The 24,861-nt window shown below is 40.9% G+C and overlaps 1 long non-coding RNA gene across 2 annotated transcripts; it reads right to left on the reverse strand.

Moving 5' to 3' along the window:
* Positions 1–12,650: 12,650 nt before the first annotated feature.
* Positions 12,651–18,167, reverse strand: LOC107313607 (uncharacterized). 2 transcript variants are annotated; one of them, XR_014943233.1, is made up of 3 exons: positions 18,088–18,167; positions 15,108–15,287; positions 12,651–13,138 (listed from the first exon to the last, which is right to left on the reverse strand). It is a non-coding gene; the product is annotated as an uncharacterized LOC107313607 (long non-coding RNA). The 2 variants fall into 2 exon arrangements; XR_004307026.2 differs by having other exon boundaries at positions 13,054–13,135.
* Between the last annotated feature and the right edge of the window lie 6,694 nt (positions 18,168–24,861).

Below are 24,861 nucleotides of genomic sequence, written 5' to 3' on the forward strand. Positions count from 1 at the left end.
TACTATAAAGACCACTGGCAAGACCCGCCAAAACTGAGGCGGCTTGGAGTGAGTGGCAAGAAACCATGGGTTCATGTATGACCAAAGAGCAAATGGCTAACACAGAAGACCAGACGGCCGATAGGCAAATCATGGAAGAAGATCAGATGGTGCAAACGACAGATAGTCAAATCATGTATGAGGAGCAGAGGGAGCAAACGGTGAACTCTCAACTCATGGAAGACCCCATAACCTACACGTGGAACCTGCTCTACGATGTCCCAACTTGGGGCAGACGAAGAAGACGACCTGCACAGAGGAACCCCAACATCAATCAGCATCTCACGCAGAAATGGTTCCATGGCAGGATGGGAGCAAGGCACAGTGGGCAGCACATCGCTGAGCAGCTGATGACGGCATACTGCACCATGATGGCGGCTCCCGATGGCTCCTTCCTTGTTATCCCTAGGAAAACCTGGGGCTTCATAGCTGTCTGTGGTTCTGGAGTCTGGCAGATTTTTCTTCCTCGCTGTTCCCAAGGATTCAGAATCCAGCAGTGATTTGGTTGCTTTGGATACCGATATGGGGCCTCAGAGGAAGGCTTCTGCGGGTCAAGAGATAAGGAAGTGGGATGTGTGGAATGCTGCTGGACAGGGCCATCTGCTTGTTGTTCAGCAGGAGTGATGTGTGCAGTCAGGATGGCTCGTGCCACCTTGTCTTTGTCTTTCAAATCCTCACATCTGCAAGAGAAAAAGCCTCCCGACCCAATTCCGGAAGCAGCCCCAACCTGAGCAACAGTCTTCCCTTCTTTCCAAGCTGCTTTCAGTGCCCCAAGCACCAACCCCCACGTTTTGAGCTCAGCATCTTTCTGCTCACTCATTGCGCGCTCACAGAGCGAAAAAGTCCCACTTATTGTGAACCAAAATCTCCCGAGGAGAGGAAAGCACCCTCTCCTTTTCAAGACAACTAATGATGGCCACAATGTCCTTCTTAGAAGGCGTATCTTTCCTACCATAGTAGGTTTTACAAAGTTGCAATACTACTCTAATGACGGAATCCATTTACCCAGAGACCTGAAGTCTTCCTGGTCTTCTACGAACTAACGGCTGTAGGATAAGCGCAGCACTGCATTCCCCTTCACCCCACCGAGGGTGCTTCCACGGGCTCGAACTGTGGAGTTACACATCCGTCAGCACGGCTATAGCCATCACACACTCACCTCCAGGACTTTCCTCACACAGGGCACCATTTGTTACCTCGATCTGGTAACCTGGGAAGTCAAGTCCCTTCATGAATGTGTCTCGACGGCCCCAACCAAGTTACAGCTGTTCATTACACCAATATGGTGAGTGGTAAAATGGCCTTTATTGGAATGTGAGGGTCCCTTATATAGGTATCCTGTTTCATCTATACCTTTTCTACATATGGATGACCCCTTCTACATATGCATGACCAAGCAGGGGAGGGCCTATCGCGTTACATCCCGAGTGTTCATGCACGCCTAATACAACAGCTGTGAGAACAGATTAATGAACTGGTCAACTTGTGAGCCTGAGACCTGGGATCCTCCATCCCAGGGTGGAACTTTACTGCAGCATGCGGATGCCACAGCAACAAAAGAGAACTGTGCAATGGTCTGTGAGTTTGCTGAGTTTCTTGGTTTACAGAAAGCACAAATAATTCTAACAGCAAGCGACATATTTGGGAGATTACAGCTGGACTTTGAACCTTAAGGACTGCCAGGAAAGAAGCCATCTGCCAAACCCCTGAGCCACAAATTGAAGGGATGGCCAGGGTGCCTGAGGGCAGTGGCTGCACTGGTGCTCAGTATTCAAGAAGCCTGTATATCTACACTGGGCCAAAGGATACCAGTTTTAATATCTCATACAGTGTTTATTGTATTGGAGGCAAAAGGGGGACATTGGATCTCACCCCAAAAAGATTTGTGAAATTCCAAGCCATCCTGGTAGAACAGGATGATGTAGAAATAATTTTAACTAACATTGTCAACTCAATATCTTTCCTTAGCGGAACTCCTGGAGAACCAGTATCTCCTGACTGCTTTGAAACAACTGAAGCTGCACATTGCAGCCTGTCACTCGGACCTGAAGGACAAACCCTTAGAAGATGCAGAAGATGCCTGCTTTACCAACAGCTACAAGGAGACTGTAAGGCAGGATATGCAGTAACTGCTACTGACCAGGATCCAAGGACTATTAAACTTCCAGTTCACCCATTTCAAGCCAGGGACTGGATCCTGATACATACTGGGAAGGAGACAAAGCTGCCACCTGACTGGGAAGGACCATTCCAAGTACTCCTAACAACTGAAACAGCTGTGAGGACAGCCGAGAAAGGATGGACTTATGACAGACTGGTAAAGGCATCCACTAGCCCTGAGGTATGGGAACTATTGCCACAGAAAAACCTTTAAAGATAAGAATTAGAAGGAAATGAAGCTCCTGAAGGAGCTGGCTGAGGTGGTTGCTGAGCCGCTCTCCATCATATTTGAGAAGTCGTGGCTGTCAGGTGAGGTCCCGGATGATTGGAGGAAGGGTCACGTCACTCCCATTTACAAGAAGGGGAGCAGGGAGGACCCGGGTAACTACAGGCCAGTGAGTCTCACCTCCGTGCCTGGGAAGATTATGGAACAGATCCTCCTGGACAACATGCTTGATCACATAAAGAACGAGCATGTGATCCGAGACAGCCAGCATGGCTTCACCAGGGGAAGGTCATGCTTAACTAATCTTGTGGCCTTCTATGATGGAGTGACGGCGTTGGTGGATGAAGGGAAGGCGACCGATGTCATTTACCTGGACCTGAGCAAGGCCTTTGACATGGTCCCCCATCACATCCTCATCTCCAAATTGGAGGGAAGTGGATTTGATGGGTGGACAACTAGATGGATAAGCAATTGGTTGAAAGACCGCAGACAGAGGGTGATGGTCAATGGCTCTATGTCCAGGTGGAGGCCGGTAACGAGCGGCGTCCCTCAAGGGTCTGTCTTGGGACCGGTGCTCTTTAACATCTTTATTAATGACATCGATGAGGGAATGGAGTGCACCCTCAGCAAGTTTGCTGATGACACCAAGCTGAGTGGTGCAGTTGATATGGTGGAGGGAACGGATGCCATTCAGAGGGACCTTGACAGGCTGGAAAGCTGGGCTCGAGTGAACCTAATGAGGTTCAACACGGCAAAGTGCAAGGTTTTGCACTTGGGCTGGAAGAACCCCAGGCACCTGTACAGGCTGGGAGGAGTTGTCCTTGAGAGCAGCTCGGCAGAAAAAGACCTAGGGGTCCTGATAGATGAGAAACTTAACATGAGCCAGCAGTGCGCTCTGGCAGCCCGGAAAGCAAATGGGATCCTGGGCTCCATCAGGAGAGGGGTGGTCAGCAGGGATAGGGAGGTGATCGTCCCTCTCTACTCTGCTCTTGTGAGGCCCCGTCTGGAGTACTGTGTCCAGGTGTGGAGCCCTCAGTACAAAAAAGATATGGAGATTTTGGAAAGGGTCCAGAGGAGGGCCACGAAGATGATCAGGGGGCTGGAGCACCTCCCCTATGAGGACAGGCTGAGGGAGTTGGGTTTGTTCAGCCTGGAGAAGAGAAGGTTGCGGGGTGACCTCATTGCAGCCTTTCAGTACCTGAAGGGAACTTACTCCTAGGAGGGGAGTAAACTCTTCGAAAGGGCTGATAATAGCAGGACTAGGGGAAACGGTTTTAAGTTGAAGGAGGGAAGATTTAGGTTGGATGTTAGGGGAAAGTTCTTTACTAGAAGGGTGGTTAGGTCCTGGAACAGGCTGCCCAGTGAGGTTGTGGATGCCCCGTCCTTGGAGGTGTTCAAGACCAGGTTGGACGGGGCCCTGGGCAACCTGATCTAGTAAAGGCGTATGTTTGGTGGCCCTGCCAGGCAGGGGGGTTGGAACTACATGATCCTTGAGGTCCCTTCCAACCCAGGTAATTCTGTGATTCTGTGATTCTGTGAAATCATAAAATGTTTTTACTGCTGTACCCATTTGTTATCCTGATATTTATCTGGAAAAGGTGAAATTTGACAATAATGCAGGGGAGGGACCAACTGATAGTTTTGATATGAATAAGGGACTCTTGTAGTGTATGGAATGATGTATGGTGGACAACCGCCTATTGAGGCTGGACAGAGACACTCCTTGAAAATACCCAGAAAGTCCAGGATAGGGAAGAGCTTAAAAAGGGGTAGAAAATCTTCCTAAAAACCCTGCAGTTATGATCTTAGACAAACATTTGAAATTGAAACAAGATAAGGGGATGTTAATGCCTGGGTAGAATGGACTAAGTATACTGTCCAGAATCTCAACCATAGCAATTGCTATGCTTGTGCATTGGGACGGCCCATAGCTCAGGTGGTACCCATTCTGCTGTGATGGACCAAGGACCCCAAGAGAATGCGATTCATGATTGCCCTGTATCAAGAGAAAACTGCCTGGGGAAATAGAGACTGCAGATCTCTCTCTTGTTTCCTCCAATGCCTGATACAGATGTCAAGATCCCTCCTTCACTCTCTACAGCGGTAGGTAACCATACAGTTTGCCTCTCACGGCAGGGTGTGAAGGCTACCAGGCCTATAGGAAACTTTTCCTTATGCAGTGAGCTCTTGAATGTTATGGAGGATTCAGCAGGAAATTATTCAAGATTGGGAATCTCCAGGGCAAATCTCTGGTGGTACTGTGGGGGAAAGATTTTTATGGTCCAGCTTAACTATCTAACTGGGGAGGCACCTGTGCTATTGTTCAATTAGCGATACCATTCACCCTGGCATTTGAAAAAGAAATGTATATAGATTCAGTCGGGGTACCTAGAGGTGTCCCTGATAAATTTAAGGCAAGAAATCAAATTGCTGCAGGATTTGAGTCACTGTTTTGGTGGGTGACAATCAACAAGAACATAGACTGGATTAACTACATATAAATTATACAAAAGTGCAATTAGGGGAAAGGCAGAATAGCTAGATGCCACACACTGGAAAAGAAATTATCTAGCAGGAGAAAAAATCCTGCTAGATTAAAGAAAAGGGGGGAATGAACAGTGAAGCAGGAAACTTAAAGGTAGTTTATAGAAACAAGTAAAGGAAACTTAAAGGTAGTTTATAGAAATAAGTAAAAGAAACTTAAAGGTAACAAGTAAAAGAAACAAGGGGCCTGGGAGAGCAGGGAGGATGCAGATAAGGATTGAGACCTCACGGATGAGGAGTTGCATTCCCCCTGATAAGAACAAGAGGGGGTCTGCATGCTAAAGACAAGAGGGGGTCTGTATGCTAAAGAGCTATTGAATATGTATCAGAATTCCTAGAACTATTGACTATGTATTAGAAGTCTAAGAAATCATTGAATATGTATCAGAATTCTGAGAAATCATTGACTATGTATTAAGTGTACCTATATCTGTGTCACGATTTTACAAGTCGGTGTGCAAGTTTGGAGGAGCTATCCCCCTTGCACCCAGCGCTGCGCAACGCTGGAATAAACATACCTGCTTTATAACCTATCTCTGGATTATAAAGTTTGATTCCGCAAGTCACAGGGTCCCAACAGCCACCAAGCAAACTGAATAATTTCAGTCACTCCTAGCATGAGAGCAGTTGGGAAAAATCTAGATGACACATCCAGTTATATCAACCCTTTCAGTTTCGTTTATTAACATGTGAGATGCTTATCCTCCCTTTTCAGACTACAATCAGGAAAAGGTCCCTCCCTTGCTCCATTTACCTCTTGCAGTTTGTCCTCCCCATTCCATTTGTCTTTCTTAGCCAGCTGAGTCCTGTTCCCTCCCTGCACAGTTCACCTTCTGTTTCCTCCCTTCCCCCACATTATAATTGCTGTGTATTTATTCTTTGGGTTTGTTTGTTGGTTTTTTTTTTCTGTTCCTTTCAAAAAATTGTAGTAAAATACTAACCAAATTTTGACAATCTTAAAAAAAAGTATGTAGTTTTATTTGCAAACCCATGGCCCTCACAGAGATAAAAATATTTATTAGACAGAAAAACCTCTTTACAGAAAAAAGAACAAGTTATTAGGAAAAATTGGGATGTACCAAAATGCTTCTGTGCACACTCCACAGTGATTAAAGCACTGTATTTGTAGACTGGAGTGGTTTAATCTAGTATGTTGTCTCCCAGAGTAATCACTGTTAAGTTGCTTCAGGTACAAAAATGCAGAATAATTCAGGCAGAAAAAGTCTCTTTTGGCACTTCCTCTCAACAGAGCTTGACTTCACATGACCTTACCTCAAATTAAGCAGCAGCCATTAAAACTGAGGCTCCTGGTGTTTGTAAAGATTAACTTGTGCGCTCCTCACACAACTTGTGTTGTTTTAAAATGTTTACTGTGTCTTTATTGATGAAAAAGGCTGCGCATGTGTGCATTCATAAAATTTATCACTGTAAAACTACTGGAGATAAGCACATGGACAATATCTACTTCCCTACAGCTAAACAAGGTCAACACTGTGTTATAATATAATCTTTCTGCCCAGTCTAGCTGTAGTGTAAAAAAACAAAAAAGCTTTGACTTTCTAGGATTGGTTATTCAAAAGCAAAAAAATCAAACCAAACCAAAACAAAAAACCCTCAAATTCTGTTTGTAAAAAATACTGCTCTTCGCTGGAATTTTTTCTTTCCCCTTTTTCCCCCCTTCCTATTTAGATCTCATTCCTGAATGATGACTCATAGCAGGAAACACAGCTGCCCTGTGTCCTTGTACAAGAGCCAGAAGAGCCAGAATATGTACGTAGGCAAGCAGAGCATGTACAAGCAGTCCTGCAAGCTTAAATGCAATGCATTCTGCATTATAAGTGCTTGCAGCTGCAAGCTTTCATCACTGCTTGTGAAACACTGTGTCCTGAAATAAAAAAGGGAAATCCCATGGCAAAGAACGGAAAGATCAAAGATCTGGAGACATCATTTAGAGAAATAAACTAATTTCTGATTACTTTTTGATAAGTTGTCTAGAGATGTAGAAGCTAGAGAACATCATGAAGCGTAGGTGATGTGCAAATTCTGACTAAAAATAAATGTTAAAGCTGGATAATGACCCAAATAACATTTTACGTTGTACAGCTCTTTCTGTTGCCTTGTGTGCTTTCTCTGATGGACAGATAGTTCTCTCTAATTCAGACAGTTAAAAGTGGTATGCATTAAGAGGTTCTGTCCAAGTACTATAGTCAGAAGCATCTTCAGCAGTATCAGCTGACATTCAGGATATGTAAAAACATGTAGCCTGGCCATTAGGATACCAAAAAAAAAAAAAAAAAAAAAAAAAAAGTAGAAGGATTTGTTCAGATGTGTAGAGCCATTTCACTTCCAGGAGGCATAACATCCCTTTGTTGCAGAAAGCCGTGCATGGACAGTTCTGAGTACTTCACAGTCAGCTGTCCTTGGGCTGATAAAAGCTGGTTACTACTTCAAAAGAACACCAAACTGTGCAGCCAAACTAGAAGCTGTTGCTGTTTTTTTCCCCCAAGTAATAGTTATACATGTGATTCTATTGTGTCAATTATTGCAGCTTTTTACAATCAATTTTTCCTGCTTCTCAACTTGTTTCCACCACTACAATAGCAGGAAGATACAAATGAGGGAAACTATGAGTCTGACTGCATGCTAAGTTCACAAGTTCAAAATGTAAAAGTTTCCTTGCTCATAAGCTCAGTTGAGCTGGTAATAAATGAAATACACTTAATTATGGTCATCATATGCTTTATTCTTCCAGCTCCTTAAGCTCTCCTGGGGCCATTTAAGAAAAATCCTACAATGTTTACTATGTATTCGGCCCTGCAATGCCAGCAAAATTAGCTACCTGGGAACTATGAATACTAATTGTAAAAAAGAATTTACAATCAGAGGAAAATGTGTTTTTAAAAAACCTTTGTGCTGCAACAAAACGAAACTTTATTCACCTTTGCCCTTGCCAACCAAACTACAAAATGGTACTTATTGTGGCCTTAATTTTTTTCACTGTGAGACAATATAGAGAGCCGGCTTATAGGTATGGAGGATCTATTTTGCAGGGATGGCTGTGTATGTATGAACAGAGAACAGAGAGATGGGGCCTGTTTTCCCCACAACCATTTTGTACGTTTTTCTTCAGTCTGTAGGAGTAAATAGAGTAAAGTTGGAAGCACTGGGAAGAGCACAAGTCTGACTTAACTTCACTCTTTTATATTTCAGTCACAAAAGAGAAAGCTCCAGATAAAAAAAATGAAAAAATGATGCAGGTTCTTGTTTTGATGTATTCAGTATATTTCTGATGCAGCAGCATTGAAACCATGCTTTTGTTAGAAAATGCTAGTTATCAAATGCAGACAATGTTCCTGGGAAACATAAATCACATTCAAAGGTCAGGAGATCTTCATTTAGGCTACAGGTCTCTCTGCTACCTGAGAGAATAGGACTGTTTGCTTTGGACTAGAAAGAAGTCACAGAGGGGTCTAAAGAGAGTCTGATAAACCATGTGGATGCTGCAGTGTGCTCCATATTGCAAAGAGTTCAGCCAGGGTCCTTGGAGAAAATCATCCATATCAGCTCTTTAGGCTTCACCCAGTTAGGCTTCTTGTTCATTACTCCAATCAAGAAGAAACATATCTGTAAATTCTTTCCAGCTTTATCTTTCTCTTACTGCAGTCTCAGTAGGCTGCGCTTGTACTGGATGGGGAACAGCTTTCACTGTGCTGTGTAATGGAAGGGATTTCCATTCAAATTTTATACCATAAAATCTGAATTCTATGCATATTACTTTAGTGCAGCTTTTAAAAATCTATCTAGTTTTGCAGTAGTTTCCAATTGTTAAGCACTGTTTCTCCCACACTGCTAGCCACTGAATTTACATTTGTGGTATATCTTAGCCAAGGACATCTTATAAGTTTACTTATGCTATAGTGCTGTGTGAATGCCAGCTGTTCAGAATTGGCAATGCCAGATGAAGAATTATGTAGGTTTTGGTTTTGATGACTTCTTCCTTATCCTGACAAGAAACGTCCATTAGTTAATCTCCTGACTGCCTTCAGGTTCTGTTCTCAGTTCTGGAACAAATATGTCCCCCAGCATTCAGCTGCAGTAGCACAATTTTTCTCCCCTTCAAGCATGTGCTGCCAGCACAGAAATAAACAACTTGGGGAAAACAAAAGGCAAGAGGTTTGAATTATAGTTCTTCAAGAATGGATATAATTCTACTTCATCACAATTTTCCATATTTACTCAACCAGGTTCATTGTAACACTATTTCCATTGGGGAAAAACAAACAAACAAACTATTTAAAACTATTTAATATTTAAATTGACCCAAGTTCCAGATTGTTTTTGGTGATATTTTTTGTTTGGTTTGTTTCCTTATTAATATTTAAGATCACAAAATAGCCTGATTGTAAACTTATTACTCTGTCTTCTTGGATCACTTGATGGGTTGTGCCCCTCTTCCAGCCCTTAAAGACAACTATTGAGTAAAATTACACATAGTTATGCTGAATGCTTCCTCAGAAAATTTAGTTATCTCAATAGAGTTGTTTTATAACTGTAGCAGAAATGCTAAGTCAGGGCTCAAATCAGTGATTGAGCACCTGGTGGGAAGGCAGGGCCAACCCAGGGGAGCTCAGCTGCATGCAGTGCACCTCAGTGACCAGAAGGGGTGGAGTCAGGATCCGCTCCTTCCCAGACCTCATTTAAGGGTTGAAAGTAGGGGCAAGAGTATCTTTCTAGAGATCCCTGTATACCTGAGGCCTTTTGAAAGTAAGCAGTTTCTGTCTTTTATTTCTCTGCTCACAGCTGTTGTATTTGAGCAACTTCTCACATGTTGCAGCCTAAGACCTTACTACTATGCTGTCATTGCTGCACTTCCCATTGTGTAACAGCGTTACAATAACCTACAGCACTTGTGGCTGGGATGTATGATTTTTTAATTGTTTTTTGCTGGTCTTTGCAGATAATTTATGACCACCACTTAAAGATCGTGTAATCTGCTGTTGGTAAACTACACTGTTCATTAAGCCACTTGTGTGAGTTCTAACTGGGTGCAGCCAAAGTTCTTAACTGATCTACGTGCGTAAGTTCTAACTGAACACTGCGAGGCACATCACATAATAAGTGCTTGTGAACAGCTCATGGAATGCCATTAGATACAGCTCATGGAGTGCCATTAGATGCATCAGGTAATGTGCTATTTGTGAATCCGTGATCACGATAGCTCATATATTGAACATGACTCAGCTGAGTTGGGCATAGCTCAGAACATCTCCCTTTAATGTGATAGTTATCAGAATTTCAAAATAACTAAAGCAATGCAAGATAGAATCCTAACATCACAGAATGGCTTGGATTGGAGGGGACCTCAAGGATCATAAAATTCTAGCTCCTTGCCCCAGGCAGGGTTGCCAGCTGCTAGATCAAATGCTAGATCATGTTCCCTGGGACCCCATCCAATCTGATCTTGAGCTGCTTCAGGGACGGGGCATCTACAACCTCTCTGGACACCCTGTGCCAGCACCTCACCAACCTCTCTGTGAAAAGTTTCCCCTGATGTCTGATTTAAATCTTCCTTTGTTTACTCTAAAACCATTCCCCTTGTCCTATCCTATCTACACATGTAAAAAGTCGATATCCTGTTTATAATCTCCCTTTAAATAGGCTGCAGTTAGGTCTACTCATAGCCTTCTCTTCTCTAAACTGAGTAAGCCTAGTTCCTTCAAACTGTCTTCATAGGAGAGGTGCTTCAGCCCTGACATCATGTTAGTGGCCCTCCTCTTGACCCTCTCCCAGAGCTCCATGTCTTTCCTGTGCTAAGGGCACCAGACCTGGATGCTGCATTCTAAATGGAGCCTCAAAAAGGCAGAGCAGAGTGGGATAATCTCCTCCGTGTCCCTGCTAGCCACCCCGTCTTTTGGTGCAGCCCAGAATACTGTTGGCCTTTTGGGCTGCAAGCATACACTCCTGGCTCATGTTAAGTTTTTCATCTACCAGGACCCCCAAGTCCTTCTCAGCAGGGCTATTCTCAAGGAGTTCTTACCTGAATAAATGGCCAGATTGTTGAGTTCTTAGGAAGCTGGACGCTGAGTAACTTTAAAACTCATCTGTTTTATCCAGAAAGTATTTGCTGTTAGGGAGCTGTTTCTTAACCTGTGTGAAACAAGTTAGTATCTGCTTGTGTAGATGACAGCCTCCTGCTTGTGTAGTTACCAGTGTTGCCAGTTTTCAGCTAACTGAATTGAAACCAATCAGAAGTGGGAATTTGCAATACAATTAGTTGTTTAGCGGACAATTAAGAGATGCGACACATATGGTAACTTATATCCACCTTATGTCCACCTCCTTCAATGAAACTGTCAGCTTTTTATGGATCTTACAGAAAATAAAGAAGTTGCTTGGCTACAAACTGATCATCTGCTGAGTAACAGTTCATTACACTTACAGACATGTTGAGCAGAAGGGGGTGTTGTTGACAAGTTGTTTTGCTTAATAACAGCAGCAGAAATACTGGTCTGTGACTAAGAGATAAAACTGGAGAGACTTAATGGCTCTATGGAATAGCCCATGAGTATGCATGTGCACATTTCCTGTCCAATTAGATGGTTACTGTGTTCTCAATCAGAGATGGAATTTGAACAATGGGAAAAGGATGTATTTTTATCAATAATATAGAACAAAATATTTGAAATGCTTGTCATGGGCTGAATTTCTTTTCTTTTTTTTTCTTCTTTTTTTTTCATGTCATGCTCCTTTTCCCCCACCCATCCCCCTCACAGGAAGCTGGCGGAAAAGCAAGAAGGAGGAGTTCCTGCTTGATTGAGATAAACTGTTTCACTAAAAATGGTAAAGGAATGTGAAATAATACAATACAAAAGGAATAAAAATTAATAAATAAATAAATAAATGGGAAAGGGAGAGTTTCTTAGCTGTGTGTTGCAGACTCAGTGGTGTGGAGCAAAAGAGCACCCTCACATCACTGCATCACTTTGTATCTCCCTCTCAGAAACCATGTGAGAAGGATCAGACACTCTGGGGGCTGTAGTTCTCCCTTAGAAGCTGTCCCTGTTCCACCAGATCATTACATGATGTCATCATATGGAATACCTATGGAAAACAATGATGATACTATATAATTTGATGCTATCAAGGAGAAAATGTATGTAGGTAAAGTCCTAATAAAATTCTTTTGCAGAATTTTACATAATAATCATATTTTTTTATTCAATATGGTACTGATCATTTAAAGTGAAAGGGGAACAATGAGAATTTCCTTTTACTTTACAACAAATAAATAAATTGCTAAAGTCATATCTATGAAGTAGTATGTCCAGTTATGGGCATTACTTTCTGCACAAATACACACATCAGCAGGAAGAAATCCAAAGATGAGTTAAAAACGGGGGGAAAAAAATCTAGAAAACCTAACCCCAGACTGGAAATACTGGACATGTATAGTCTAATGAAGAATGAGGGGAAATGTTGAAACACTGAAAAAACACCTGTAAAAAAGAGAAGTACTATTTTCTTTTTTGTCCACTGGAATGAGATGAAAAGTAATGAAATGGAAAGTAAGGAAGGCAGTTGGATACTAAGAAGGTTTAACAGTTTTAGAATAACTTCTAAATATTAGGATAGACATAAATGCAATTAATTGCAATTGGAATACTGTGAAATAGATGCCTTCTTCACTTGCCAGCACTCCAGCTTTTTTTGTGGATATGCAGATACAAGCTCAAAATCTGCTAGGCCAGGGTCTGAAGCCCTCACCTCTTCAGAGGGTTGTAACTGGGAGATCCCTGACTGACTTATTCTGAAGCAGAAAGGGAGAGAAAAGTGTGGCTATTCTAAGGAGTTCTGTAATCTTTTCTGCATTTACTTCCAAACAAGTTGCAACTAAACACTTACAGTATATGGTACACTTACATTTAAAATGGGAATTTTAATGACATCTGGCCAAGATGATTTGTGGTCAGAGGAGAGCCATACACAAGTAAACAGAGAAGCTGATCTAGGTGCATAGGACTGTGAGATGGAGAACAACAGGCAACACAATGGCTTATCTGAAACATACATGGCTTCAATGTGACTACGTTCTCCAGGACTCTCATGTATGCAGACTGAAACAGGTGAGACAGCTTATTGCCAGCTTCTTGAATATATTTGTCAGTGCTGCTGTGGAAAGGAAGAAACCAGCAGGAAGATCACACAGGTCTTTTCTGCTTTGGTATTCAGATGTGATGACATCGTACCTTGGTATGATGGTACCAGTACTGTACCGGTGGTGTGCCCCGGTGGCGCAAGTGGTAGGAATGCCGCCTTGAAACACCAGGGCCCGGGGTTTGAATCCCCCCTGTGGTGCAAGTGGTAGAAGTGCCGCTCTGCAGCACAGAGGCTTGAATCCTGGGAGTTGGACTCGATGATCTCTAAGGTCCCTTCCAACAGCACGAGACTATTACTATTACCTTCTTCTTTTGATATCATCTTCTATATGGTAATTTTGTGAAACATTTTAAGTCATGTTGGCTTATTAGTCCTACTTCAGCTATCTTTGAAATCATATAATGATTTGGGTTGGAAGGGACCTCAAAGATTATCAGGTTCCATCCCCCTGCCACTGGTAGGGTTGTCAATAGCTAGATCAAGCACTATATCAGGCTGCCCAGGGCCCCATTCAACTTAGCCTTGAACACCTCCAGGGGTGGAGCATCCACAACCACTCTAAGCAGCCTGTTCCAGCATCTCACCACCCTCTCTGAGAAAGATCTTCCCCCAACATCTAAACTAAATATCCTCTTGTTTAGTTTAAAACCATTTCCTCTTGTCAAATATATAGACATATAGTTTAAGTGGCTTCTAAAATGAAGAGTAAATACCTAAGGCCATTGTACTTCAATTTTAGCTCACTGGTCTGTATTTAAATGTCTTCCAAGTCTTTTCTTTGTTAACCATATTAATTTAATAGGATTTCACTGATGTTAGAACCAGGCCATCAACACCACCACTGACTTCCAGATACATTTTTTCCTTCCTTTTTGTGGCATGTATATTCAATGATTTCATTATCATTCTTTTTTTTTTTTTTTTTTTCTCCCACAGGAGAAAAGCAAATACATGATTCCATTTGAAGATGATTTTTTCTTCACTGTAATGAGTGGTCTTTGGAAGATATGAGTTGTTACACTTCTGTTGTATCATTCTTCAGTTGTCTGCACTTATACCACTACACATTTATGTATGCCATCATAAAACAAACCCACCCTTACAGTAAATATTACCACATGTATATGAGACACTTTGTCAAGATTCACTTGAAAATATACAAATTTGTACATGGATAAGACGTTATAATAATTATAAATATTGCTTAACCTTTCTTGGTTTAGGTACTTCGGAGATGCATGTTTATAGAGATATATTAATCTGACTATTGAATGCAGGTAAGGTGAGAACAATAATATGTAGGCTTAGAAATTAATTGAAAAAGCTCTGGTAGCTTACTAAGTAAGTCTTCTTGAGGCACTAAATTGTCACTAATGAGAGCCTCATTACAAATATTTAAAACTACCTTGCCACACTGTTATGCAGGCATTCAGCGACAGGGATTTTAGTACATAACCCTCCACTTAGAGAGACAATAATATAATGCAGGAGTGCATGTTTCTAAAAGGTTGCATTAAGTTTCTGGCTTCTAAAGACAAGAAGATAGATAAACATGTTGTTAAAATTGGGCTGCCAGGACATGGGAATTTTGCAACAGAAAAAGTTGCAAAGATTTCCTGAACAGTAAATGCACATCTTGACTAATTTACTTCCATATTTCTACAGTAATTACCAAATATGCAGAAGTAGAATTGCAAGGACTTTGGCAAAAACACCCTTTTTATCAGCATTTTATTCGCAGATGTAGTTTAGCATTAGTATACAACAAAAATCACTACTTCAGATCTCATCAATTAATGACAGTTTCCATGCAGTCATCTTCCTCTATGCCCTTGCTTAGTATTTACATGAGCTAAGGGAACAATAAACATCTTCTAGTATGGACTCCACCAAAGTTTGGTGTTGGCAGACACAGATATAGAAGTAATTTCAATGCTCTCATTGATTACGCCATTGCACTGTACTCTTTAACTCTTCTGACCTTATCTAATTGACTGCTTCCTGTACTGCATCACTGCCTTCTTCCATCAACACTGCACTTCCTGCTTCCAATGGTCCTTGGCAACCTTCCTTCCATTGTTCTCTTTGTGTTTCCTGTAACTGAACCCTTCTGTTTTTTCTACCAAACTCTTCCTTTATAATGCAGAAACAAAATCACACCCTAAAATTGAAAAACAGAGAGAGGATGAAATAAAAAATGAAACAAAAAGCTGTTCAGTAAGTCTAAAGTTCACATCATGAGATGCTGCCTTCCTGAATCAGGAATCCATTGCTTATTTATTTCTGAAGCGTTTCATTGTTAGTGCCGCTGTCACATAAAACAATTGAGTACCACAGGCCTGCTGTCTTACTACTGTGAAGTCTATGACATCATTTACAAAATCAGAATTGCATATTAACAAATCAGTATATCAATACACATAGTTTAAGTTATGTATAACTGCATTACATTATTAAATATTAAATAGCTAGAGAGGGAACATGCAGAAGCAGAACCTATGAAAGATGTTGCTTCCAGCAGCACAGTTGACTATAAAAATGATAAGATTAAATGTACTTTCAGCTTAAACTCACAGCCTCTTTACAGACAAATTTATTCTTTACCACATGTCTGATAAAGGAGTGCAGCAGACCACAGTTTGACCAACTGGTGTAGGTGGTAGTGATAAACAGGGAATAGAAAGACAGGGAAGTTTATCACATACTAAAACCCAAGAATAAAATCCTACACTTCAGAAATGCTAAAAAAATGGGCTTATTAATTATAATAAATAAATAAATTTATAGTCATAGTGCTTTGTACTTTAAAGTAAAAATCTAATGTTTGAAAAATATGGGAAAGCTTTTACAACAAAAGAATTGAGAGGTGAGGGAGCTCTGACACCTCACAAATCTGTTTTCAGAACCATGGCAGTCAGTCAGCATAGGTGTTTGTTTCTGGCACGGCTCTTCAGCCACTGCTCCTTGAAAATATCTTCTTCACAGGTAGCAGCAAAGTTTATACTGAAATGGCAATTCTAAAATGCTAAACAAAAGATCTGTAGAATAGACCTAGTGCCAGGAATTCAGATTGCCACGTGGGGATTTTAATAAAAGAATTAGAAATTTATTTCCTGTTGCACAATGTAACAGTAATGGGAAAAAGCTCTAAATTGGTCTATCTTGTGAGATAAACAGAGACTCCAATTTAATGCCTAGAGTATAAAAATAATAAAAATAAAAAAGAGACGTTATGAACTTGTGGAACTGATTTCTGTTAAGTGATACAGAAATCATGTATATTTAATTCTTTGGGTCTGAGTGAGCTACCATGGTCATAGGAAAGTGGTGTACTGGGGCATCTTCTTTCACATCAGATGGAGGATGGGCTGCACTAGGCAGTTCTAATACAGAGACCACAAACCCCATTAGGCTTCCTGAGTGCTGTAATTCAGTACATTCTTAGTGCATGACATGCAGTTTTCACAATATGCCCTTGACACATTTTTTCAAAGAACAAATGTAAAGCCTGAAATCTCTGTATTTTTCATAGCTTTTATAGCTGCCGTCACTTATTACTTGCTAAACAGAACATTCCAAAACTTTCATTTTTGTTTTCATCAATATTTCCAGATATCTCTGAACTCAGATTTCTGTAATGGTGTGCCTTTTTGTGACAGAAGTATCATACTTGAAAGCAGTATTTCATATAGAATCACAGACTGACAGAATCGCCAAGGTTGGAAAAGACCAAGATCATCAAGTCCAACCATCCACCTACTATCACCATTTCCCCACTAAACCATGCTCTTGGTACAACATTTAAACATTTCTTGAACACCCTTGAGAACAGTGACTCCACCACCTCCCTGAGCATCTCATTCCAGCACAACCACTCTTTTGCAGAAGTTTTTCTTAATATCCAACCTGAACCTCTCCTGCAATTTGAGGCCATTCCCTCTCATCTTGCTGCTGGTCATGTGGGAGAAGAAGCTAACCTCAGCCCTGCCACAACCTCCTTTCAGGTAGCTGTTAAGACCTATAAAGTCTCCCCTGAGCCTCCTCTTCTCTATTCCACTATTCCAATTCTCAGTCTCTTCTCATAAGACTTGTGCTCCGGACCCCTCACCAGTTTTATTGCCTTTCTCTGGACACATTCCAAAGCCGAAATGTATATTTCTGGTAGTGAGGGGCCAAAAGAGGGGCAGTCACGTCACTGCTCCTGCTGGCAATATATAATACAGAAATACAGATTGACAACCTAATAATATTCTACAAACATCAGTATTGTTTTTCTTACATTTTTGTCTTGCTTTTGTTTTCTTCATTCCTTTATTTTCTAATTGTTAATTCATACTCAGTGAAAATTTATGTGTTCCTGTCCATCATAACTGCCACCTGACTGGTTGGAGGAATCAATGAAGGCATCATCAAAGCTCTGTATTCCACTTTCTCCTTCCAATCTGTTGTCCAGCACAGTAAAATGAAGAAATTTAACTGTAATTACACAGCCATCCAGTTGTCTCCATCAGCTTCCTCTAGACTTCCTGTGACCTCTTCAGTAGGATACAAAGTCACAGAAATATACTTGAGTATTGTGTGCCAGTCTTCAGTGGTCACTTGGGGAGGTGTCCCCCTACTTTGTCCACATTTGGGCACAGGTTTTCTGAGGACACCTGATTTGTCACTGTTTTGAACTCATGCCCCCATTTCAAGGATATTGGTCAGGAAGGCTATTTATCAAAAATCAAACAGTACATCTGGAAGTAACTATAACTTTCAGCAAGCACCTTAATTAGGCAAAATGGTGGATATTCCAGGAGATTGCTCTTATTAAGCCTTGCATCTGGAATTTACAAGCAGAACTGAAACTCCGAGCAAAGTTCCTTCCCCAAGGACGGTCCCAGCGCCCTGCAGCACTAGGCCAACACCACCGTGGTGCCCCCAGTGCATTCTACAGAAGCCCGTTCCTGCTCTCCCACCTCGGCTCATCCCTTGGCCTCCCATTTCGTGGTTGGGGGCTGGGTTTCACGTTCTCCCCCGACACTCTCCCCTCCCCCACGACAGCTCCCTTCCCCTCCCCCACCCAGAAGCTGCTCTCCGAACTCTCCAGAGACGCCTTGTGCCCGGAGCCCCCGTTGCTAAGCAATACCGCTTACCTCACACGCGTTGTCCCGGTAACAGCTCCCTGGCGGGCGGGCCGCCGTGGAGGAGCCTCACGCGGAGCCGTCGGGGCCGCTCCGCCCCGCCTCACCTCGCGGGTGGCGGCGGGGAGCCCGGGCCTTGTTCCCGTCTGTCTTTGGGCCGGATAGGCGGCAAGGCCAGGTAGCGCTACCGGCACGTTCAGGGGAGGCTGTGCTGAAACGGTTCTAGAGCTTCACCGCCATCATAGTTCAGCTAACGGGTAGTTTACTTCTGCTTGTACCATACTTAGGTGGGAACAGTTCTCTCCCAGGTTGCCAGAGGTACTTCAAGAGCACGTACACGTGCATGTGGCCTGGAGACCAGTGATTGTACAGGGATCATCCTGAAAGGGAGATAAGACCCAAAATGTTTGGCTGCTTGTTCTAGGGAAACACTCTTAGAGTATCATTAACGGTGAGCTAACAAATAAGCAAGGAAAACAAATCCATGGTGCTGTTCCATAGCGAAAAGAGAATGGTAGAGTTGAACACCAATTTTGAGCACCTGGAAGATACTGTTAAAAAGCAGAGGGAGCAAGGTAACAAAAACATTGCACAGCAGAAGAAAATTATTCATCCAAGCACAACTTGAAATTAGCAAACCTTTTGCCCCCTTGGTAACAGGTAGGTGATTTTCCTGGATAAGCTGCATCAAGTCTTTTTGAGTATTGTTATATAACAGTTCCAGTTCTTACCATTACAGTGGGAATAGGATAAAATTTCACGGGCTTTCTGATGTTGCTCTGGTGCCTTTGCTGTACATTACAGGTTTGCCATGTGGTAACTATTTAGTTACTCTCTGTTTTCACTGTTGGATGAGAAAAAAAGCTTTCTAACTGATTAGAGAAACCTTTGATAGTTTCATGTTTCAGGGAGAAGTGAAACCCACGAACATACTGAGTAAAGCAAAAGTGATACTGGAGCAGCTTGAACATGTGAAGTAAGATAAACTGAGACAGGAACAGCACTTCCCCCATTGACTCATTTGGGAAGTAAATGGGCTGGCTGTACATTAGCATAAATCCTGTACAAAAGGCAGAACTACAAAGGAGAGTTAAGAGAAATCATTCCTAAAAATCTCAGTAAATTGAAAGGAGTTCACTTGTCACCCATTTAGTGTCCTACATTTAGTACCTTGTCCCTAATAGTGAGAATTCTGACTAGATTCCAGTGCAATTTCAAAGTACAGTTTTGTGAGTCAAGTTCTAGGGAAATGTGATGGCAGGGATGGGGAAGTGCCTGACAACAAAGAAGAGAGACTTGGTTGCATATTATAAGTTTATAACACAAAGAGTTAGAAGAAAGACGTTTACGAGGATATGGAATATAAGAAGGAGGAAAAACAGAAGGCAGGAGGACATAGATTAGATATTAGGGGAAAAGTTTTCACTCAGATGGTGGTAAGATGCTGGCACAGGCTATCCAGAGAAGTTGTGGATGCCCCATCTCTGGAGATGTTCAAGGCTAAGTTGGATAAAGCTCTGGGCAACTTGTTCTAGCACATGATTTAGTGGTTGGCAATCCCACCCAAGGGAGTTGGAACTAGATGTTCTTTTAGGTCCCTTCCAATTTGAGGTATTTTGTAGTTATATATAGTGACTTCAGTAAACTCGGCATCATGAGGATGGAATATTAAATGCTGATTAGCATGTAAGTTCCATAGATCTATCTCTGAGTTTTTTGTTGTTGTTGTTGTTGTTTTTGTTTTTGTTTTGTTGTTGTTGTTTTCTTGTGTTTTTCCTGGATAGTGACCCAATGAGTGCTTATAAATTAAAAATGTCTTCATTTTCAATCACATATATTTAGGATTTTAAAAATTTCTTTAATTACTATTATAAATGTAATAACATTTAATATAAATCATGTATGTCCTTTGGATTAAATCTTGAAGTGTTACTGGTATCTGAAAGTTGGACTAATGTGAAAATGCAAAATAAAGCATCAATGTGTTCAAAGGTGTTACAACAATTTAGAATATTCTGTTGAATGATGGCAAAGTGTCTTTGTCATATTGACATATTTTCTGCATGGTCTATTATTCCTGCTCCAAGAGGGGCATTTTTGTGAAAGAAAGAACTTCCTTAGAAGCCTGCCCCTACTCTATCCTGGTGAAGAAATTTATTATAATGATTTTTTTTTCCAGAATTCTTATTGTTCACTTCTTCTTGAAATAAATGAGGCACATTTGAAAAAATATGTTTATTAATATTACAACTTAGACTGTGAACTACATCAAGAGAATATTTAAATATCAGCTTGTAATAATAATAATTTTAAAAAAAAAACAACTAACAACACAATAGAAAATGTAGTAGAAGGAATTAATGTTTCACCATTTTTATCAGAAAGAAAAGAATAAAGGAAAATGTATGAATTATTATAACACCAGAACTTTAGGACTTTTTTGTATTGAAGGAGGAGAGGGGGAAAGTGTTGTTTAAATTTTTATTTCTCATGGCCTACATTTATTTTATTTTAACTGGCAATAAATTACATGAATGCTCCCCAAGTCAAGTCTGTTTTGCTACTGATGGTAACTGGTAAGCAATTTCACTATCTTTATCATGACCTACAAGCTTTTCCATGCAATTTTCTCCCCATCTCCTACTGAGGAGGTGGAGAGGGGGGTTGAGTGGGTGGCTGGCTGCTGGCCAAGGCTAACCCATCACAGTACAGCAGATAGTGTAGTCACGTACTGGAGCCCAGAACTAAGATTTATTAAGTACTTTCACAACAGCTCACTATTTACAATTTTGTTTTGATTTTAATATTTTATGCTTTTTGAAATTATGGAAAACGTAATTATGTATATATTTCAGGTTGGTTATAACAAATAAAACAATTGCTTATACCTGCTTCTGGAGACCATATTCTTGCTACATCCTCAATTCAGGATTCAACTGTTATTTTTGTAAATAAAATCTTAAGGTACATTTGCAAAACAGTAGAATGGAAATAATTTGAAATTGTTACAGCTTTACTTTTGTCCAGTGCTATTTCTGATGATGATTGGTTCATCCCATAGCACCAGTTCTGCTTACCAAAAGTGGTCCACTGAGTGCTTGCATTCCACATGTTTCCATCTAGTCTAACCATGGAAAGACTAAATCCAGTCTGCACTCGATGGCAACTCAGTTGCACAAGGAAAAGTCTGATGAACAATTCTGAATACCTGTTCCCTCCAGCCCATGATATTTCATTTCGAAGCAATAAACTGTACAGTTGTATAACAGGTAGGTTTCATAGGTATTGTCAGGAACGATGGTATTTTTTGACAAATGGTTGAAATAATGAACTCTGTCTCCTGAATAATGGAACCAATTGTGAACAAAGAAAAAATGGGTTTTGATAACACTTGATTCAAGGCTTACAAACCATGCAGACCCTGAATATAGATAGCATTTTGAGATTTTTAGTTTTAGTACAGCTAAAGAATGAACACATGCAAAAGACTGTAAGATAAGAAAGATTAGAGATTAAGGATTAGATTGCCTTTTTTCACGAATATAGATGTACATATATTATGATCTATAGCACTCAAGCAAGCAAACAAAAAAAAGGGGGGCGGGGGAGGGTCCTTTCTCTCTTCCTTATGTATACCAACATCTGGAGAAAATTGTATAAAATTATTCCACTAGGTCGTGGAAGTTAGTTGTATCATTATATAAGACCACGGCATCTAGCAATGGATTGTGACTGAATTCTGCATTCATTAATTGCTTCAATTATCATGTGTTTTGATAGTTACCTGCCCCAGTATTAGATGAACAGTTCAATATTTTCTTAGCTATGTTTATATGAGATGAGATATTGATCTTAGAATCATATAACACCCCAAATTGGAAGGTACCCACAAGGATTGAGTCCAACTCCTGGCTCCATACAGAACCACTCAAAACTCAAACTTCTCCTGCATAACTAGCAATAGGACTAGAGGAAGTGAGCTGAAGTTATGCAAGGGGAAGTTCAGGGTGGATATTAAGTTATGCAAGGGGAAGTTCAGGGTGGATATTAGGAAAAATTTCCTCTCCAAAAGAGTGGCAAGGCACTAGAACCTGTTGTCCAGGGAGGTGATTGAGTTACTATCCCTGAAAGCAATCAAGAAATGTTTAGATGTTAGGGAAATGTTAATGATAAGCTGCATAATCAGCAAGTATATAATTGACAGGTATACAAAATGGTGTGGATAGAAAGGGATAATCAGAAACAAATGGAAAATGCTCGCCTGTGTAGGTTGGCAGGGAAAACTCTGAGAGGAGTGATCTCCAGAGAGAGATCCTTCCCTAGTGGCAGTCAGCCCTTAAATGGGGTGTTGGAGAGGTGCAGCCTGGCTCCACCCCTTCTGGTCACACAGTTGAATTGCTTTCACCTCTGCTCCCACGGCTGACTTAGTGTTCACCTCAGGTAGTCAATCAGAGGTTCAGGCTGTGATTCAACAGTTCCCATACACAAATGGATGGTTGGACTTGGTGATCTTGGAAGCCTTTTCCAACCTTGGTGATCCTATGATTCTGTATGAAACTAAATTTCTGAAAGCATTTTCCAATACTTCTTGAACTCCAGTGAGCTTGGTGCCATAACCACTTCCCTGGGGAGCCTGTTCCAGTACCCAGCTATTAACTTGGTGAAGAATGCTTTCATCATAGTATCATAGTCTCGTGTGGGTTGGAAGGGACCTTAGAGATCATCATGTCCAACCCCTGGGATTCAAGCCTCCTGTGTAGCAGAGCGGCACTTCTACCACTTGCACCACAGGGGGGATTCTAACCCGGGCCTCCAGTGTTGCAAAGTGGCATCCTTAACCACTGCACCACCAGAGGCACACCAGTGCTTTCCTAAGACTCAACCTGAAATTCCCCTGACACTGTTCCATGCCATTCCCTGTGAGAATACAAGAAAAGCTGTTCAGAGTAGCAGCTGTGGAGCAAGATAAACAGCAGTTCCATCAGGCCCTGTCTCTGTTACCAGAGAGCACTGCTCAGCACTGTCCTTCCACTCCCTTCCCTGTTCGAGGAGCCACCCTGAGGCCTCTGCTCAGCCTCCTCTTTTCTGGACTGAACAAATGAAGGAACCTCAGCTACTTCTCATACATTTTTTGCCCTCTGTCCCTTCACTGTTTTGTTTTTTTTTCAAGTTGTTAACTAAACTACACCACCTCTGATTCTTCACTGGCAATTTCCTGCAGGTTTACTTAATTTTTTTGAGAAATGTATATGTCTCTTACCACTCAAATCTGTTAAACAGTAAGTCTTCCACATTCTGGAAAAAGCTAAATGAAGTTTTACACTGGGGGTAAAAAAAGTCCAAGGTTACAGCTGAGAAAAGTAAACTCAGATAAGTAAGGTATTCACCCTGAGGATAAGCCTTCTTAAATGTTGCCAACATTTTTCTCTTGAAACTATTTGTTTATAAACTTCACAAAAGGTCAAAGATGTGCTGTTCATTTACACCCAGACAATAACATGACTACAAAAAAATAAAAATTCAGCCTACAATTTCAGATTATTTATACAGTTCTTTTACTTAAGAGATCTTGTGTGTATTACATTCCACAGTGATGTTCAGATACATTTCTTCCAACAGGCCAAAACGTTCTTCAGAGAACTCACAGGAGGAAACATCAGACATCTTCTTTAAATTTCTTAATCTGTTTCAAGAAATGAATTAAAAATATTGGATAAAGGTTAATGTGACATACTCATAAAGCTATGAGTAATTTGGAGGTAAAGCACATTTCATCCAAAAAGCACTATGGGAGTTAAAACTGAGCGTTAATTTCTCAATTTCTGCTGGGATAATAATGCTACAACAGTACTGCTTTACATTTTTAGGGAGAAGCAGGGCTCTTCACACCAAGCTACTTCCAGAGCCATTATCTCCAAAGTAATGAATAGACAACTGCATTCAGAAGGATACGTGGTTAATAAACTTCATGAAAAGCAAACTGTTCTATTGCCATCACAATACTTGTAGTGATTCAAAATAAGCTGCAAGAAAAATAAAAAAGCCAAGAGAGTTTTTACAACTTTAAGGTTCTCCAGTATGTCAAGTACCATTTTTACAAATAGATTTTATAACTTTCTCACGTCAAACAGTTATTTGGACAGTAGTGGAAAATCTCATCTTTCCAGGAAACAGATTCCTGATCATTGCTCAGAATTGCCTAAATTTTTAGACTTTGGAAAAGGATCTTTATTTAGTAGACTCCAATTGTCCATCAAGTAACACGTTGTTAATTTTTTCTAAGTCTGATAGACTCATTAGCTAAACATTAAGCATAACAATAAACAATGCAAATGATACTTGTGTATGTCTCAAAGCATATTCAAAACCAATTTAATGAGCTATGAAAACAAGTTTTTGTCACTGCTTTTTAATCATTGAGTTCTGCACTTGTGACTGAACTATATTAATCCATATGGTACAAAATACAACTTTCTGAATAACATAAATGAAGTTGTACTTTGTATTTCAGGAGGTGGAAGTTAGATAAGAGGGAACAGTAAGAGTTAAATAAATAAGTAAATAAAAGATTATTAGTAGTATTTAACCTAGAACATATCAGCTCAGTAG

Source organism: Coturnix japonica, chromosome 1 (assembly GCF_054131305.1).
Source record: "Coturnix japonica strain WE chromosome 1, WE-NBRP24, whole genome shotgun sequence".
Taxonomy (NCBI): domain Eukaryota; kingdom Metazoa; phylum Chordata; class Aves; order Galliformes; family Phasianidae; genus Coturnix; species Coturnix japonica.